At 37.5% G+C, this 20,713-nt stretch overlaps 1 long non-coding RNA gene across 1 annotated transcript; it reads left to right on the top strand.

Moving 5' to 3' along the window:
* The first annotated feature begins 747 nt into the window (after positions 1–747).
* Positions 748–20,348, top strand: LOC134756576 (uncharacterized). The gene is made up of 3 exons (XR_010129374.1): positions 748–1,103; positions 11,452–11,497; positions 19,343–20,348. It is a non-coding gene; the product is annotated as an uncharacterized lncRNA (long non-coding RNA).
* Positions 20,349–20,713: the final 365 nt, after the last annotated feature.

Genomic DNA, 20,713 nt, shown 5'->3' with positions numbered 1-20,713 from the left:
TGAAAGGCACCTCACAGCAATCTATGCCTCTTTCATCATATGGCATTATACTCATATTGGTCTCTGTCTCTGTGACCAAATTTCCTTCCTCTTATAAGGACACCAGTAATATGGGATTAAGGCTCTACACTACACTAGTATGACCTGATTTTAACTTAACTAATTAGACCTACAGGAGACTTATTTCTAAATTAGATCAGATTCTTAAGGAGTAGGGATTAGAACTTCAACACATATTTTTGAATACACAATTCAACCTCTAACAGTCTGTTAGAGCAGGTAGCTAGATATGAGCAGGGCAGGAAAGACAGTGCCTGGGAATGTTGGGCATTTATCAAGTCACAGTCAGACAATTATAAATTGTTCCTCTGAAATAACGAGCAGGAAAAAGGGAGGTACCCCAGGGAGGGACTCCTTTCTCTTTTTTCCTTGGTATCTCATTGAGTGAAAGACAGGTGGGCATAAAACTATCCCTCTGAGATAATAACTGGCCATGACTGGTACTGGGAATGACAGGAGTCTTGCAACAAACAGAAAACCTGGAGTTAGTAAGCCATAATTCCTGATAAGGTTTCAAGCATGCCCAGTAAAAGGGTAGAAGATGGCAGAATTTGACCAGTATATGACCTTCCTCTGGGGGTACTTGACCAGTAAGGGTGAATTGCCACGAACAAGTATGTACAGGGCCTCAGTAAACACACTGCACATGTGGCCCCTGACAAGTGCTGGCAGGCCACCTTACATGCAACAGTTAAGCAACAGCCCGCCCAGGGGAAGAAAGGGAGGAGATAGAGAGCCTGGGAAACATTATGGGGTATAAAATCTCTAGAGTCTAAACAAAAAAGAGAACAGGGAAGTCAATTTTTCAAGTCATCCACTTGGCCTTCTTCCCAGAGTATCCTGCTTTCTCTAATAATTCTCACTTTGCTTAAAAGAAATTCTCTCTCCTTCTTTAAACCTTGCCTGTGTCTCTCATTTGAATTCTCTCCTTTGAGAAGTCAAACGACCAAGTTTGCTGCAGAGTTGCCACTCTGGAGTTTCTTCGGACAGCTCACCAGCTGGTAATGTACTTCGGTGCCATGACTCAGATCCATCATCTAGCGGTAAGGCCCTGCAATGCCTCACGTTCTTCCACTAGAGGCATTCAAACCCTTGTATGTGGTTTCCTCTCCTTTCTCTTTTTTCCTTTTTGTCTCCGACCTTTTGCTTTCCCTTCCTCTCCCCTTTTTCTTCTTCCTGCCTATTTCTTTCTTTTCCTTTTTCACTTCCCTTTGCCTTTCTCCTACCTACAAACTGTTCCCCAGAAGCACTCCCCTTGGCCACAGTGATTCTGTTCCCTCTGGTTTCTCAGGTCATCCTGACGGGTGACTCACAGAGGTGGGAGGAGTTTAGGGTCCTGAACTACTATGCCCCTCCCAACAGGGAGTGTGCAAGGGTGGTGGAGCTAAGCCTGCACTGTGAAATTTCTGGGGAACTTCCCTGATTCTCCTTCAGCTGAAATCAGCTCTTTACCTAAACCTGCACCTGAACCATCTATTTTCCTGCTCTTTTCTCTGTACTCTGAAATGGCCTTGCACACTGGCAGGAATATTGGCCTCAAGGGCAAATCATCCTCCTATCTGCTCTCACTGTGTGCTTGCAAGTTCTTTTCCTGCTTGAAACATACACTCTCTGTTTGTCATTTGTGTGCTGGCAGCCCTTGTTGTGTCTGCCTGGCAACCAAGAGGCGGAAACCTTTATTGGTGTCCCCGGAGATCTGCACTTGATTTTTACTCCCCCAGTCCAGATGATCTCCAGCCCATCTCCTGCCTCTTGGCTCACTGTCAAAACGAGCACTGGTGGGAGCCCTGGTTTTGTCAACTCCTGGTTACTTACTATTCACTCTTTATCCCCATCATGTTCCAGGACTTAGTTTTCTGCTGGTTCTTAAAGAGCTTTATCAACTTTCCCAGAACCTCCATTTGTGGTCCACTAAGGACATTCCTTACCTCAATACTGGGGCTAGTTTCTTTTGGGGGGAATAAGCATTTTTTTTTCTGTGCCTGATGAGAGCTCTTACTCCAAACTCTCTGGTTCTCCAGAGCTTTCTCCTTTATGTCAAGAATGCTGACAAGCACTCTCTCTAGGGACCAGAAGCTGGTGTTTCTGTGAAAGCACAAGAGCTTTCCATGAGCACCCCCAATGCTTCCTTCCCTATCTGCCTATTACAGAGGGATTGCCCTGCTTATTTTAAACACTTCTTTTGCGCATTGCCTATCAAGGGTAACATTTTCTTATTTTCTTCTGACGTTCTCCAACTCATTCTCAACATCAACAAAGATTGCCAAGGCAAGGCTATTCAGAGGAAAAGGGAGCCCAGCCTCATTACGGCTCTTGGCTGGAAACAGGGTCCTCATCTGCCTGAAAGGACCTGGGGAATGGGAACACAAAAGGATGGGAAATTATTTCATTGCTAGGATTCTCTGGACAAGTGTCAATGCAAGGTCCTAGAGTCAAGCATATAGGCCTACCTGAGGCCAAAAACACAGGAAACCAAATTATCCATAGGACAGAGATGAAGGCTGGTGTGAGGCTACAGGCACAGAACAGATTACCATTAAAACAGAGGTAAAGGTAAGGTTCAGGGTACCCGGTGATACCAGTTCATTCTGGAACCCCAGGGATGATTAGAAGGCCTTTGTTCATTCCCATATCCCCTCTGTTCTCAAGTGGATAATCGTGCCTCCTAAAAACAAGATGGAACGAAAATTAAGGGTACCTGGTGAGACTGGTTCATTCTGAAATCCCAGGGATGAAAGACAAATGCCCTATTCAAGGATAATAGGGAAATAAAAGGGGGTGCCTTTTTTCCCCTTCTCTCCTCTGTTCTCTCTTTACAAATGGGTAATTGCATCTCCATACCACAGAACATGCCTCTCAGATATATCCTCAAGAACTGGAAAAAGTTTGACCCTCAAACTCTAAAGAAGAAAAGGCTAATATTTTTCTATAACACAGCATGGGTTCGATACAAGCTCTGGGGCCAGAAATCTTGGCTGTAAAAGGAAGCATAAATTTTAATATGATGTATCAATTGGAATTGTTTTGCTGCTAGCAGAGGAAATGGACAGAAATCCCGTGTGCAGGCTTTTGTGGACCTAGGAAACAACCCTGACCTTCGTTGGGCTTATACATTGATCCAGCTATAGTATCAGCCAAACTCAGCAACCTCCTCTGGTTAATCTAAGATTCCCTTTATCAGTCTTTCCCAGAGCTCAGACCCAAGAAGAGCAAAAGGCAGAACCTAGCTTAAACCCCACGGCCCCTTCTAACTCATTATATCCAAGTCTTTCAATCCTGGAGCCTTTCCCTCCCTAATCAGAGCTATTCTCAGAACACCTCCCCTTTGGCTTATGTTCCCTTCAGGAGGTTAGCAGTCCCAGCTGGCCCACTAGGGTTCAGGCTCCATTCACTATGCAAGACCTGAGACCGATTACAGCAAACTAGGAAAGTGTATGGATGACTCTGACAAATACATTGTAAGGGTTCCGTAAACTGGGCCTAACATTTGAACTCACTTGGAAGAACCTCACAGTTACACTGGGCCACTTTCCAAGGGAGAATGTGACTCCATTATGGAGGCAGCCCAGCGATTTGCAAATGCAATGCAAATGATTAACCCTGGTGGCTACTCTGTAGGGGCCACCACAGTTCCCAGGTTGACCCCAACAGGGATTGCAATACCCAGGGTGGGTATTTGGGCAAGAATCCATGTGTTCATTTGTTTAATTGAGAGACAGAGCTAGCAGAAAAAATCCAGTAAACTATAGTAAATTGTCCTTAATAAATCAAGATCCTCTTGAAAACCCCACAATATTCGTAGAGAGGCTACAAGATGCCCTCATGAAACCTAAACCCAGAAACACCAGAAGGGCAACTTGTCCTAAAGGACTATTTGCTAATGCAAGCAGCCCCAGATATTCAGAAGAAATTCTGAAAACTATCACTGGGCCCCAACATCGTTATGCCTGACATCCTCAAAATAGCTTCCTCAGTCTTTTACAACTGGGGCTGGAAGGAAGAGGGAAGGGCTCAGGAAAAAAGATGCAAAAGGAAAGGTGGCAGCTTCAACTATTGGCTGCCTTACAAGTTCACTTGCCCCAGTAGGTTGCCCTGGGAATACTCTCCCAGGTAACTGCCATTGGTGTGGGAAGCCAGGCCACTGGAGGGCAAGCTGCCCCAATGGGGTAAATGGGAACAAACCCTGTATGGCTTGTCCCCTCTGCCACAAGCTTGACCACTTGAGACAAGACTGCCCTGAGGGCTGAAGGGTCCTTGGGACAGAATCCCAACCCCTGATGGCCTTGAGTTGAAGGGGCCCTCTGGTACAGCTGGCTCCCAGATCAAACATCACTATTGAAGGGATGGAGCCAAGGCCTTCTTTGGATGTGGCAGGTAGGACAATAACCTTCCTTTTGGATCGCATGCTGCCTACTCGATGCTTACCTCTTTTTCTGACAATTATCCCGAGTCCTGCCAGGTAATGGGGATAAATGGGGTGTTCATAACCTGGAGGTTTACTTCTCTATGCTGCCTGTTGGGGGAAACTCTTTTCTCATTCATTTTTAGTGATGCCAGAATGCCCTACATCTCTTTTGGGCAGAGATATATTGTTCAGACTAGAAGGTCAATTACTTTTTTTGCAGGGCCAACTCCTACTTTTCCAAATGCAATTTTATGCCTCAAAGAGACCACACACAGGGATGAACTGCCCACAGACCTTCCCAATAACCTGGAAGTTTGGGACACAAGACTACCAAGGAAGGGCTATAACGTCAATTCCAGTAGTAATTCAGCTCAAGAGCCCTTCTAGCTGTCCTCGTAGAAAGCACTTTCCTCTTCTACCAGAGGCCAAAGAAAGACTTTGGCTCTTGATTGAGAAGTTTCTAAAACATGGACTGTGGTGATACAGCTCACCCTGTAACCATTCCAGTCTTACCATTAAAAAGACCAATGGTGAATACAGACTAGTTCAGGACTTATAAATAATAAATGAGGTAGTAGTCCCAATACATCCTATGGTCTCCAACCCATATTTAATTCTAGGGAAATTACCTCCAGATGCTCAGTGGTTTTCAGTCCCAGACCTCAAGGATGCCTTCTTTTGGGTCCCCCTAGACCTGCTGTTGCTGTCTCAATTTCTCTTTGCATTTGAAAGGGATAATGAAAAATGTAGGTGTCAACATCTTACCTGGAATCTTACTTGGACAGTGCTTCCATGAGGTTTGAGAGATAGTTCCATTTGTTTGGGCAAGCCTTGGCTAAAGATTTGCAGGATCTAACTCTTATGGGGGGAGGGGGCACATCTCCTACAGTACATGGATGACTGTTAATCTGCTTCCTGACAAGAGAGTTGGGAATCCAACATTTAGTCCAGACAGGGATTTTCTTGCAGACCAGGGATACAAAGTGTCGGAGGCCAAGGCACAGCTACTAAGACAGGGGATCAAATACCTGGGAATAATTATGACCCTTGGAGAACCTAAGCTTTTCCGAGAATGGATACAGGTTATTCTTAAGACAGCTACCTGGAGCACCCAAAAGCAGCTTCAGGCCTTTCTGGGAATCACGGGATATTACAAACTGAATACTGGGTTATGGTGGAATTAAGTCCTTATATCAGGCTCTAACAAAAGGGACGGATAGGGACCCACTTCTCTGGGAGAAGAATCAAGAGCAAACCTTTAGGCAGCTAAAAACTGCCGTCTCACAAGCCCTAAGCTTTGGGCTACCTATACTAAGCAAACCATTTCAACTTTTTATCACTGAAAGGCAAGGTGTAGCCCTAGGAGGTCTAACTCAAACCATTGGGCCAATCAAATGTCCAGAAGGTAATTTTTCAAAGAACCTAGACCCAGTTGCACAGGGGTGGTTGCACAGGGGTGGTCACACATTCTCAAGGAAGTGGCTGCAGCAGTCCTCCTACTTGGGGAGGCCTTTGAAATCACCATGGGGCAGTCAACCCAGCTCCTAATGTTCCACCAAGTTGGCCCCTTACTGGACAAAAAAGGGCCACAGTGGCTCACTGACAACAGATTGTTGAAGTACCAGGTTTTGTTATTAAAAAACCTCCAGGTAACAGTTGAGTGGTGCTAGACCCTCAATCCAGCCACCCTCTTGCCCCTACCAAGAGACAATAACCTGGCACATTCATGCTGTGAAGTACTCAGCCAAATTTATGCCAGCAGGACTGACTTAAAGGACCAACCCCTGGGCAATCCCATCAAAATATGATTTCAGATGGAAGCAGTTTTGTCTGGAATGGAACTAGACATGCAGGATAATGCCTTGGTGTACCTTTACCAAGTGACCGAAGCTAGAGCTTTATCCCCAGGGACCTCAGTTAACTAGAGCTTAACTCACTGTGCTAACCAGAGCCCTAAAACTAGGGGAATGAAAAAGAATAACCATTTATACAGACTCCAAACATGCTTCTTTGATCCTTCCCACCCAGGCAGCTATCTGGAAGGAAAGGGAATATTCCTATTAAGTACAGGCCTCAAATCTTAGAGCTGCTAGAGGCTGTTCATTTGCCCCAGAAGGTGGCAGTAGTGCACTGCAAGGGACACCAGAGGGCCACGATGAAACCGCACAAGAAAATAGTTTGGCTGACCAGAAAACTAAAGAAGCAACTGTTCCAAAGGTTACATTCCTGGGAGCCTTGCTCCCTTCTCTCCCCACTGAACTACCCCCACTCCAGTACACCCAGGAAGAAATAGATTTGGACCACCCAACAGGGATATCAAAAAGAAACCAATGGATGGTATAGCCTGGGGGCACTTTTCCATCTGCCAAAGGCCTCCCAGTGGAAGGTCATCCAGAGTCTGCATGACTCCTGCTACTTTGGAAAGGACAGTCTAGGGCAAATTTGTAAGTGGGTGTTTAGCAGGAGGGGACTGAACAAGGCTATTGAGAAGGCTTGTCAGGCTTGCTCCTTGTGTGCCATAAATAATCCCCAGAGAGGGAAGCCTCCTCCATTAATAAGTCCGATCCAAAGAAGAGGTAAATACCCTGGAGATGGGAAGATGGATTTCACTCAGATCCCCACATGCCATAGATATAATTACCTCTTAAACTGTGTAGATAATTTCACATGATGGGTAGAGACCTGTTGCACAAAGACTGAGAAGGCACAGTTAAGTAGCTGAATTCCTCCTCAAGGAACTTATTTCCTGATTTGGCTTCCTAGGTCATTGCAAAATGACAATGGCCCATCCTTAATTCCCCAAATGACTCAACAGGTTAGTAATGCCCTTGGCATGTAATGATACCTTTAGTCTGCCTGGAGACCACAATCTTCAGGAAAGGTTGAAGGAAATAACCAAGCCCGCAAACACATCCTCAATAAACTGTGTCAGGAAACAGCAAGCCATGGGTGGACCTCTGACCTCTAGCCCTCCTTTGAATCCATGTTGCCCCTAAGGCTTCTTTACAATTAAGCCCCTAGTAGGCCTTATATGATAGACCATTCCTATATTCTGACTTATTGCTAGATGAAGAAACTACCAAAGTCACTCAGTATGTCTGTTCTATGGCAGGCTTCCAACAGGCCTCCGGGAATACTGGTTACAAATAAACCCAAAATCGAAAGAGGAAAAAGCTCAGACTTTATACCCTCCAGGCTCACTAGTTCTCATGAAAGGTTGGAAGGATGGAACCCTGAAATCCCAACTAACTGGAAGGTCTGGAAGGTCCCCTTCACTGTTCTATTATCTACTCCCATAGCTATTAAAGTACCAGAGGTTGCCATCCAGATGCACTATACTTAAGTGAAGTGAAGCTGAGGTCCAAGACAAAGGACTGAGATTCCTGCAGAGGTGTCACTCTGGAGTTCTCCGGATAGTTGCAGACTCACCCACCAATAATAAGTCTACCTCCCGACTCTCCAAAATTTGTGTCCTTCCCCTGTGCAAAATATATCCATCAATCCCAGTATCTCCAAGATCCTGCATTAACTCTAAGTCTAAAGTCTTATCTAAATATCATCAGTTCAAAGTCCAAAGTCTCATCATCTAAATCATTTAAACCAGTATGGGTGAGACTTGATGTATGATTCATCCTGGAGCAAAAATCTCCCTTTACCTGTAAACCCGTAACACCAGACAAGTTATCACCTTCCACGTTAAATAGGGAGACAAGCATATAATAAATAGCCACATTCCAAAAGGAAGAAATTGGAAGAAATAAAGACATTACAGTCCCTGAACAAGTTCAAACACCAACAGAGCAAATTCTGTCAGATTTCAAGGCCTGAGACTCATCCTCTGTGGCCCCATGCTTTGTCTTCTGGGTCCACTGGGTGACCATTAATTCTTAGCTGTCCTGGACTCCCAGCTGTATCATACGTGGCATTCTCCCTGTCCATCTCTCTCTCTGTTTTCAAATTCCACCCCCCCTTTTTTTAAATAAAGGATACTAGTGATATTGGACTAAGACCTTACCCTACTCCAGAATGACCTCATTTTAACTTAACTAATTTCACTTATAACACTTTTCAAATTAGGTCAAATTCTGAGAGAATAGGCGTTAGAATCCCAACATATATTTTTGGAGGGATGAAATTCAACCCATAGTAAATATGTGCATTTCTAAGGCAAAATTACAAAAAAAATAGCTTGAAAGAAAATATAAAAATACTTTTAGACATTATGGTACACGAAAATTTTCTTAAAAGACCCAAAATCTAAAACAATAAACTATAAACTTGCCTACATTAAAGTTATATACTTCTGCATAAAGCAACTATTTTACCACTCGATGACAAAGTCTGCATTCTCAGAAAAGCACATAGAATTTGCATTGCTCAATAAAGTAATAGCAATTTGATTATGTAAAAATAATTACAGCAAAACTCCCACATGTTAACAAAAAGGCAAATTATTTTAAAATGTGGAAATATGAGAACTGAATTCACAGAAGGTGCTGAAAATCACTAGAAATCTGAATACTCAATTTGAACAGGAGCTAGCTGATTAGCTAGCTAATCAATCATTCATTTGATTGATATGAAAATAAAAATATGACACTGTCAGCATGTAAGAATGTGAGATACATGATTTTCTCAGTAATGCTAAGAGGATAATAAATTGATAAAGTCATCTTGAAAAACAACTTAAGTGTATGTTATAAAAATTATAATGTAAATGTCTCATCCTTTGATTCATTTGTAAGGTTATATTTGTATTGGTTAGCTAGTACTATGACAATGCTATATAAAAAACACCCCAAAACTGAATGGTTCAAAGCAAAACTTATTTATTCTCATGGATCTGTGGGTCAGCTTAACCATGCTTTTAAAAGAGTGTTAGCAAAGCACAGATGACCAAGCAGTAATCATTTGAGACCACATAAGGTTATGTGCAGAACTAGCACACTGTCACTTCCATCCTCATCATTGACCAAAGCCAACAGAAGTGCACTTAACCCTTTTTTTAATGAGAAAAACTACAAAATTATCTATCAAAGCACACAGACACAAGGAGGAATAGAGAATGTTCACCAATAATTCCTTTGAAAGCAGTGTATTCTCCTGGTCATAATCATAATATTTAAAAACTTAGTAAAACACAGTCATCTCAGGACACCTAATCAAATCACATCAGCAGGCCTGAAGTTTAAGATCCTACAATCTGTAACAAGTTTAGATGAGTTCTTCATGATTCAATGATTTATGAATTTAAGAGGAAACATTCTCCCAACATACAATGGTAGGAAAGGGTAAGTATATTCTCAATAATAACTCAAATTTAGTACATTTGAGACATGTATTAGTTGCTTATCCATTATTCATAACCTTTGTGAAATCCTGTTGGACAAACGATGCTATGTCTTGGTATCTGTGAGGTATAAAATGCATTTTATATGCTGATTCTGCTTCCTGGGTCTAATTCACCATTCCATTATTCTCCGAGGTTCTTTGATCTGCCCTCAGGAACGTATTTCTCTTTTCATCGTTTTCTTTGGCCATTCCTAGAGAATAGTAAAATATGCCTTTTGGTGGATGAACCACTTTTTTCTATTCTTCTTCGTGCCTATAGAAAGTTGAAGACCAAGATAACTTTTCTCATCTTGAACCATCTCAGTCAAAGCATGATTTACATTTCCTTTTTTAAAAGAAATGTAAATCTTGTAAACATTTTTTACATTTCTTTTAAAATTTTCGTGGGCTTTCTACATATTTGATTTCAGTCAACTTTATTTACCACAATCTATACTCATATTTTTAGATACATTTCTTTCCTTCTAGATATAAGTACAAGTAATGTAGGCACCATGGCCTTCAGCAAAACCATGTACTTATTCCTTTTATAAGTCCTTTGGCTCAAATGAAAAGATTAACTAGATGTCATCTTAATTATTTCACAAATGTTATTAAAATGATTCCTTTGACATTGATTATTTCTGTGTTTTAGGCTGTATCTTAATTTGAGAATATTTTATGACTGAAGAGATAGGAAATAAGAGACTTTTATTTTCCCATCCATAATGTTCTGGGTTCTCTCCATTACCTCTAATTCTGCTTGCAATCTGTTCAAATCTTTTTGAGCTTATCAGTTTATTGTGGGTAGTTATGTTATGTAGCAGGAAGCTCAGACTTTCAACATTTTGCCTAGAAATCATTTCACCATAAGTTCATTTGGTATTTTCTATTATTAATTGACTAAAAATGAAAGAACACACACACATGCACACATACACACACACACTTTGTGTGTGGATTTATATCAGATCTTTCTTGCAACAAAAACATCATGGTACTATTATGCAGCATTTTCCAGAATTGTATCATCAGTAAACAATTTTTTTAGTCTGTATGATATTTATATTATTGCTCTAGAAATATCCACTGGTTTTATGATATAAATCAGGATATACATTAAGGATTTTAAGCCACACTCTATTCAGACATATACAGGGAAATATGAAATGCTTGAATGAAGTTTATGAATGCCATCTTTTACATTTGTATAGGTTCTTTGTATTCAGCATGACAAAAAGCTAATTGTAATCTAAGAATAATTATATGGAACCTATGGGAATATAAATGCCATACACATATTTTTACAGTTATGCTTTGAAACAAATGGGTTTTGAATAGTGTAAAGCACAGAGCACTTGTAAATAACTAAACATCACTGGGTATATCCCAATAGAAGAATTTGCCTTTTATAAACATTGGAAAAAGTAAAACTTCAAAACATAGACGCTTTTTGTAAATTATGTGGTTCCATGTGCAGTTTGGCTAAATTAAAATTTAAAGACTGAGTATAAAAGTATGTAATACTATAAAATTAGTTTACTATAGTAGTTTCTTAAAACACATACTAACATAGTAACTAAAAGTTCAAAAAATTGCTGAAACATTACAGATCCTTGCCACATCATTGATACTGTTTTACACATTTTTTTTAGTTTACCCCACCTGTGTTTAACAAAGAGGCCACCATCTCACCTTGAGGTAGGTATTCTATTTATATCTAGAATTTGCTCCATATTTGAAACATTAAGGTATTACTTATTAGTCACTACTTAAGTTACCAGATAGGGGTCCAAATATTGACTAAGTTAGTCTTTTTTCCATTCTATACAGCATAATAAAATGTATGAAAGAGACATATTGTTGCGTGTAGCCTTCTTAGAGTAATGCAATCTCTGTGATTGGGAAACCTGGTATTGAATCCTGATTGCATGTTGTACTAAATGTTCTGAGTCAGAGACTATCTTTCTAAGCCTCTGTATCTTCTGCCTTCACTAATGAATGTTTGACTATCACTAGTACATTGTTTAAAAAATAATTTTAAATTATTTCTCCTATATACATCTTAGTGATTCTGAGATTCTGCAAATTTCATTTCTCCATTATCAGCTAATTCCTGTTGGACTCTGCCAACAGGGGGCTCTAGTGGGCAATTAGAAGACAGGAGAAAATACATGTCCATTTCCTTGCTGTTTCTGGCAGGAAGCTTCAGCAACAGCCTTTCCATTGACAAAGGCAGTTGCTTCCAGTTTTCAAATTTTGTATATTATATTTATTTTTACACTACTCCCAGAACTAGGCTTACTATGCTGTTCTTTCAAATTTCTGAGATACCACCACTACCAACCAGGTGTTACCTCTCCTCAGAGGTCTGAATTTTAGCTCTCTGGTATCCCTGTTCCAGGCTTATATTTTGACAACTTCAACTGCCCATCCTGAGGGAAGAATAGTGATCAGTGGTAGTTCACAGTGTTTGCTATCTCACATTTTCTGTTTCTTTTTTACTCTTTTGATTCTCCAAAACATTTATAACTGCTTATTTATATCAAACTATTTTAGTCTTAAAACCTAGTGAAGTTCTGCTTCCTAATAAGACCATAGGTGATACTTCCTAAGGTTTTGTGAGAACAAAATTCATTTACCTTTGTGAGGTAAATAAGTGATGCTATGATCACCTGTGGCCCTGTGGGCCTATGGTCCTGTTAGCTTTCATTATCAGATTAATTTTTTTGATTCTCAAAGATTCGTTTCTTAACCCATTTCATTTGCACCCAAATCAGTGCTTTTTCAGTGGGTGAGCTTCACATTATATTGTGAAATCTCTGAACAAGTTCTGCCTTTTAAAAATCATATGTACACATTTTTAAACAAGTTGCTTTCTTTTTCTTGAGATCGTTATGATTATTTATAGTGAGATATTTTACGTTTCACAATGTTTGACTTTTCCTTTGTTCCCTTGTTATCCTAAGCTATTAGACATTCAAATAACCTATAGAAGATAGCCTTAATTTTTAAAATCAGTGCTAATTAGGAAAGGAATATAACTGTAAATTCTGTTAGTGAAAATTTGTTCTTCTCATGTAAAGTATTTGCAGTTCTTGATATGCATTTATGCTTAAGTACTAGTTTAAAGATAATAAATAATTTTACACTTTTTAATTTTTTTAACTAAGTGAAGAAAAATTCAGCATTTGCCAAATGTTTACATTTACCCAGATTTCCATTTTTAGTGCCTTTTTCTCTAAAAAAAAAAAAAGTCTAATCCATCCAACCAAGTTATTTTGTGGACATTTACAGATAGATTGCAAAGGTTATATAAACAGGCAAAAGACCCAGAGTAGCCAATATAACATTAATGAAGAACAAAGATTGACATTACCCAACTTTAAGCCTTATCATAAAAACTAAAGTAATCAAGAGAGTGTGGTATTGATAAACCAATAAACAAAATAATGCATAGAATTCAATAAAGAGCCTAGGAATAGACCCACACCAATATAGTAAACTAACTTTTGGTAAAGAAGCAAAGGCAATTCATTGGAGAAAAGATTATATTTTCAACAAATGGTAATGGGCCAACTGGATATCCACATGCAAAAAACAAACACAAAAACTAAATGTAGACATGTATTTGATAGACATAAATGTAAATGCAAAATTATACAACTTCTAGAAGATAATCTTGGGTTTGGTGACGAGTTTCTAGGTATAACAATTTATAACAAAACAGAAAACAAGTTGTTACAGTGGATTTTATTAAAATTGAAAACTTCTACTCTGTTAAAATTAAAAGAATATAAATACACACCACAGACTGGAGAGAGTATTTGCAAAACACATAACAGGAAAACATCTATCTGATACATCCTTTATCACATGTATTTGTACATCAGAAATACAGAAAAAGCTCTTAAAACTCAGCATAAAAAACAAACTAAATAAAATAAGAGCAAAACAACATGAACATATGAATACTTTGCTAAGGAAGATATATAGAGGGCAGATAGGCAAATGAAAAGATACTCAACATCATATGTCATTTAAAAAATGCAAATTAAAACAACGATGAAATACCACTTTACACCTATTAGAATGGCTAAAAACCAAAACACAGCCAAGACCAAATGCTGACAAGAATGTGGAACAACAGGAACTTTAATTCAATTTTGTTGAAAATTCAATACGGCACAGTTGCTTTGGAACACAGTTTGGCAGTTTCTTATAAGCTAAACATAGGCTTACAATATGATCCAGCAATTATGTGCTCCTAAGTACTTATACAAATTAGTTGACAACTTATGTCCACACAAAAACTTGCACATGGATGTTTATAGCAGCTTTATTCATAATTGCTTTAGCTTGGAAGCAACCACAATATCCTTTAGGAGATGGATGGATAAACTCTGTTACATACACATAATGAAATATCGTTCAGTGATAATAATAAATTAGCTATCAAACTACATAAAGACATAGAAGGACCTTAAATACGCGTGACTCAGTGAAAGAATCCAGTCTGAAAAGGCTATATGTTGTATTTTTTCCAACGATATGATATTCTGGAAAAGAAAAACTATAGAAATAGTTAAACAGACATTGGTTGCCAGAGGTTTGAAGAGAAGGAGGGAGGTAGGGATGGGTAGAAAGAAGGGGAGTTTTAGGGCACTTAACCATTCTGTTAGATATTGTAATAGTGAATATATGATATTGTGCATTTGTCAAAACCCATAGAACTATAAAACACAAATTGTGAATCCTAATGTAAAACATGGATTTTAGTGGATAATTACGTGTTAATAGTGGTTCATCAATTCTAACAAATATATCACATTAATAAAAGGTACTAATAATAGGGTAAATGGTGTGTGGGAGAAGAGAAGCTCTGTGGAAACTCTTTAAGTTCTTCTCAATTTTTCTGTAACCGTAAATATTGCTCTGAAACATAAATATATTAATTTTCTCTTTAAAAACCATGTATTTTCTGCTACTAGAATATAACAAGCTGGTTACTATACTGTACTATGTGTTATTAGATGTTTAGATAATGCATTCTCCTTTATTTACTTTTTGTTTCAGTTACATTTAATGTGGAAAATATTAATATGTGTATATCTAGTACATAGATATTGCCAGTACTCCATCATAAGTAAAAATTTAATTCTGAGTAATGCTGCCAGGTTACAAAGAAGTTTTATGGATATGTATTTTAAAGATAATGCTGTTGAACTATCATCATAAATATGATATACTTAAAATATTCCCTTTTGCATATTAGTGAAAGATTATAAATGTTCTATATTTTTAAATCATCCATCCCTTTGTAAATAAGATAAAATAATGTATGAACAATCTCAGGGCAAGACATTTGTATGTGACTGAGATAATTTCTTAATTGTGGAAAGGTATCTATATTAGTTTCCTAATGCTGTCATAACAAATTACCCCAAACTAGATGGCTTAAAACTACATAATTTTATTCTCTCTCAATTTTGGAAGCCAGAAGTCTAAAATCGGGATTTTGGCAGGACCACTACTCTTCTGAAGAAGCTAGAGAAGAATTCTTCTTTGCTTCTTCCAAGCTTCTGGTTGTACCCACAACCCATGGTGTTCCTTGGCTTTTAGCTGCATCAGTCCAAGCCCTGCCACTGGTGATAAATAGCTGTTTTCCCCATATCTGTCTCTGAATCTTTCTCCTTTTTTCATAAAGACTTCAGTCACTGGATTTAGGGACCACTCTTATCACCTATGACCTTATCCAAACTTAGTTAATTATTACATCTGTAAAGATTGCATTTTCAAATAAGTTTATATTCTGAAATTTTAAATGAAAAAAATTGGAATGTGGGGGCATTTTTCGACCCCATATAGTAACCTTCTGCTAATCATATCTGTGTAGCTTGCTTATTTAGTATTGTCTTCCCATGAGTTTGAATGATATACCTTTTTTTCTAATGTATGCTTTATAATTAATTCTAATGAGAGACTACAGGATAGACACTTTTATACAGTGATAAAAGGGTGACTTTTAACTGGGTCTTAATTTGCATTTTATCCCTAACTGAAAATTAATTGTGTTTAGCAATGAAAAATAATTTTATATCAAGTAGGTTATAATAATTGAAGATAATGTAAAAGACTATTTTACACAAGAGTGTTTATCTTATAATTCATTCCAAATTTCTTAAACTATTTAATGATCTCAACTTAGCCTGCATTTGGATATTTTAATGCAATTTAAGTTTATTTTCTGTGTCAGAGGGCTTATCAATATTTCCATGTTTGTATGTCAATCCAATAAAATTATCACTTTAATTACAAAAAAATAAATATGCAATGACATATGAAAAGCTAAGATTTTAACATAGACTGATTTAATTTATTGGATTATATAATGATAAAAAAAGCATAATCTGCTTATGGATAATGTGTTCACTATATAAATATATAAAGGGTCTCATGAATATCATACTTGTAAATTTATTCCATAGTATTCTTTATTGTTTATTTTCACTGACTTCTTTCAATAACTCAGATTTACAGTTGTCAGATAAATTTTTGTTTTTTTGAGATGGAGTCTTGCTCTGTCGCCCAGGCTGGAGTGCAGTGGTGCAATCTTGGCTCATTGCAATCTCTGCCTCCTGGGTTCAAGTGATTCTCCTGCCTCAGCCTCCTGAGTAGCTGGGATTATAGGCATGAGCCACCATGCCTGGCTAATTTTTGTATTTTTAGTACAGACGGGGTTTCACCATGTTGGTCAGGCTGGTCTCTAACTCCTGACCTCATGATCCACCCACCTTGGCCTCCCAAAGTACTGGGATTCCAGGTGTGAGCCACTGCGATTGGTCTGTCAGATAAATTTTTAAGAGAAAAGAAATATCTCCAAGCTATATATCATTACCTGAGGACATGTGTTTTAATATAGGTAGTTCTGTACCATGTTAAACAATATTTCTGACTGAAGTTAATCAAAATAACATTAAACAAAAATTCAAAATCATGCTACATTAATGTTCTTCCTACCTTTAAAGTTTATCTTGAAAGTTCCTAGGAAAAGTCAGCTATTTGCTGATAAGATTTACAAAAATTAACAATAAAAGTAATCCTGAGAATGGATATATTACCAGTAAATTTCCCACACCTTGGTTGCCAACGTTCGCTCACTGAAGTAACTTGCTATACAAAATGCATTCTTTCTGCTTCTCCAAGAAGCAGACATCCAGACAGCATTAGATCTGCAAGAGATTTATTGGAGAAAATGACTGTGAAGAATAGAAGAAAAACTTCAGACCACAATGCAGATTTGACCTGTGTGAAGAAGAGTGGAAAGAAGGAGGTTTGAGCAGAAAAAGCATCAGACTACAGTGAAGTTCTGAGAAAAATATGGCCAGGGTAAAGCATCCTCCAGTCAAAGTCACCTGTCAGAGGAGTCCTACTTTCCAAAGGAATGACTCAGCATCTTACAGAGTTCTCTCAGTAATTGGCTGGGAGCAGCATAGGAGAAGGAGAGCTTTGATATAGATGTGAGTCTACAGAAGCCTCAGCTGGGATTGTCAGTCAACTATTGTCCCTAAAGCAGGAGATTTGAGTGGCTTATTTCCATGGCCACTACTCAATAAGTAGTACAGAGGCTTAAGCAATCCACCTCGGCCTCACAAGTATTTAGGACCAAAGGCTCATACCACCACACAGAGCTAATCTTTATTTTTTTAATTTCGTAGGGTCAGAGGTCTCACTATATTGCCCAGACTGTTCGCGAACTCCTGGGCTCAAGAAATTCTCCTGCTTTGGCCTCCCCTCAAAGTGCTTGGATTACAGGCATTAGACACTGTGCCCAGCCAGTATTTTTTTTAACCAAAGAGGAGAATCTTGAGTCTTCTGAAATGACATTTTAACATCTTTCTTTTGATGTAGACTTTGATGATGCTTTATTGCTTCTTTATTTCATAAATTGACTTTTTTTTAACTTGTAAAATATCAAACTACCAAAATTCCAGAGAATACTTCAAAAAATTTCTGGATACCTAAGATTTATCTTTATTGTTTATTTAAACCTTTGGGTCAGCCATTTTCTTCCTCTATTGGGGAATCTTTTATATCTATCATCCTGCCTTAGCTCCAGATTTTTTTTAAATTTTATTTTAAAGTATATGAGTAGATTACTTGGGCATAAAATGTTACCATAATGCTGAACATCAGATGTCTTCTACTCTTCTTGTTTTAAAACATTATAGAAGACTTTTACATCAAAACTAGGATGAAAATATTAAAAAGTGGTTGTACAAATGAATTACAAATAATGTTTTTTTTTCTGATTGTGTTTGAAAACTATAAATTCTCTCAGATAAATAATATTTATTATAACATAAATGTTTTAGTCATATAGATATTTAAAGATCACTGAATTTAATAGTAATACATCACTTCCAGTTTTGTTATTTTAATTATAATATGATTATTTTATGACATATCAAAAATGGGTTAGAATTAATCTCTATAACATTTTAAACTAGAAAATTTTAATATAGCTCTTCAAAATTAGATTTATGTATCCAATATACAAAACTTGGATGAGTGTAATTTATTCATAGGATGATTTCTAACTATCAGTGGGGGCACCCCTCATTTATTAAAGCAATTCATTTAATGAATTCTCAACAAATTCTGCCTTGGGCTGGATATGCATAATTTGTATCCAGTGAAAATTAGATATCTTCATCTCAGGAAGTATTTTACCTAAAAATAAAAGACAATATTGACTTTATACTACTCTTATTTTTTCTGATTCTTTTCATTATTTCAGATGAATTTCATTATGGTCTTGTTCCAGGTTGTTCACGTTAAAACCTATTTCAATCAACATGATTTTTCTTTCTTTTTTTTTTTCTTTTTTTTGAGACGTAGTCTCGCTGTCACCCAGGCTAGAGTGCAATAGTACAATCTCTGCTCACTGCAACCTCCAGCTCCTGGGTTCAAGTGATTCTCCTGCCTCAGACTCTCAAGTAACTGGGTTTACAAATGCCCGCCACCACTCCTGACTATTTTTTTCTATTTTTAGTAGAGTCGAGGTTTCACCATGTTGACCAGGCTGATCATGAACTCCTGACCTCAGGAGATCCACCCGCCTTGCTCTCCCAAAGTGCTGGGATTACAGGCGTGAGCCACCGTGCCCGGCCAACACAATTTTTCCTTTGTACTTCTTGCTACTTTATTGACATGAGCATGGTGCTATATCAAATTGAGCTCTAACATTTAATAGTTAAGTAAACTTGGGAACGTTATATTTTTTTGTATCAGTTTGGATAATATTTAGGTATATACCTATGACAAAGACTGCTAACTCAAACCTAATATTTGTTTTCCTCCTGATTTAGAATAAGATAACATTTGAAATAACTCCAGTTTCCTTTGTGACTACCTATGGCTGAGTATAATATGGCTTTTGAGATATAGGAAAACGGAAGTGCATAAAATTCAGGACGGTTCTTTTAAGATACAGCTTGTGTCTCATTTTTCCCCCTTTTCTTTTTCTGATTGACTAAAATGTAGATGTCAAGTCTGGAGCATCCAAATAAATCTTGAAGAGACTTGGAGAATATAAACTCTGCAGGGTGGAACAAAATAATAGAAAGTTATGTCATGGAAGATTTTGTGGAATTTAGCCTCAATACAAGCTCTGAACTAATTTTTCCTCCCTAAAATTAGTAGTAAATTGAAACCACTATATTTTCTTTTCAGATCTCCTTCTTCATTTTTTATAAATTTCTCAATTATCTGTATAAGAATAAATATTTATAGAGACAGATTCTTGATCCAGGCGCCTACAATCAAATCTTGCTTTTAACACTTAATAATAGCTGTGTAAACTTGGGCAAGACATTTTGCCTATTTGTGTTTTGGTTCACAATAGCAAAGACTTGGAACCAACCCAAATGTCCATCAGTGATAGACTGGATTAAGAAAATGTGGCACATATACACCATGGAATACTATGCAACCATAAAAAAGGATGAGTTCATGTCCTTTGTAGGGACATGGATGAAGCTGGAAACCATCATTCTCAGCAAACTATCGCAAGGACAAAAAACCAAACACCGCATGTTCTCACTCATAGGTGGGAATTGAACAATGAGAACACTTGGACACAGGAAAGGGAACATCACACACTGGGGCCTGTCATGTGGTGGGGGGAGGGGGGAGGGATAGCATTAGGAGATATACCTAATGCTAAATGATGAGTTAATGGGTGCAGCACACCAACATGGCACATGTATACATATGTAACAAACCTGCACGTTGTGCACATGTACCCTAGAACTTAAAGTATAATAAAAATAAATAAATGAATACATATGTTCAAAGAACTAAAATCACATCTAAAAAAATACCTATCTAATTGGGTTTCCTTAAACCCTTAAAATGGTACTTTATACAAATTAATTGATACATGATTATTGTTATTCAGCAGTTGTTTTTCAAGTATATTTTTATAAAAGATCATGAAATTAAAGTATAAAGACTATGTAAATAAAATAAAATGTAATAACTTCTATAATTTATGTTATATGTTTCTATTCATTTATTTAATAATTAAAGAATACTTATTCAATGTTTAATATATAACAAATGTATTAAACCAAGAACTAAATTAGAAAAAATAATTACTTTCTACTACTTATTTTCTTGGCTATTCTGCAAAAATATTGAGTGTTTTTGTTGCTTTTTTTTGCTTATTAGTGTGTTCTAAATTTTCTACAGTGAACATATATTATACATGTAGTACAACATTAAAATATTCTGATTATATTTTAGACAAATGTATAGTCAACTACATGAAAATGCATTAAAATCGTTATTTAATTCTTAGGTTCTTTTTGCCACCACATATTTAGGCCAGGAATAATCTAATTGGTTACATAT

Source organism: Gorilla gorilla, chromosome 10 (assembly GCF_029281585.2).
Source record: "Gorilla gorilla gorilla isolate KB3781 chromosome 10, NHGRI_mGorGor1-v2.1_pri, whole genome shotgun sequence".
In the NCBI taxonomy this organism is placed as follows: Eukaryota; Metazoa; Chordata; class Mammalia; order Primates; family Hominidae; genus Gorilla; species Gorilla gorilla.
The sequence above is the reverse complement of the archived record's forward strand: the minus strand, read 5'-3'. Positions and strand labels throughout refer to the sequence as shown.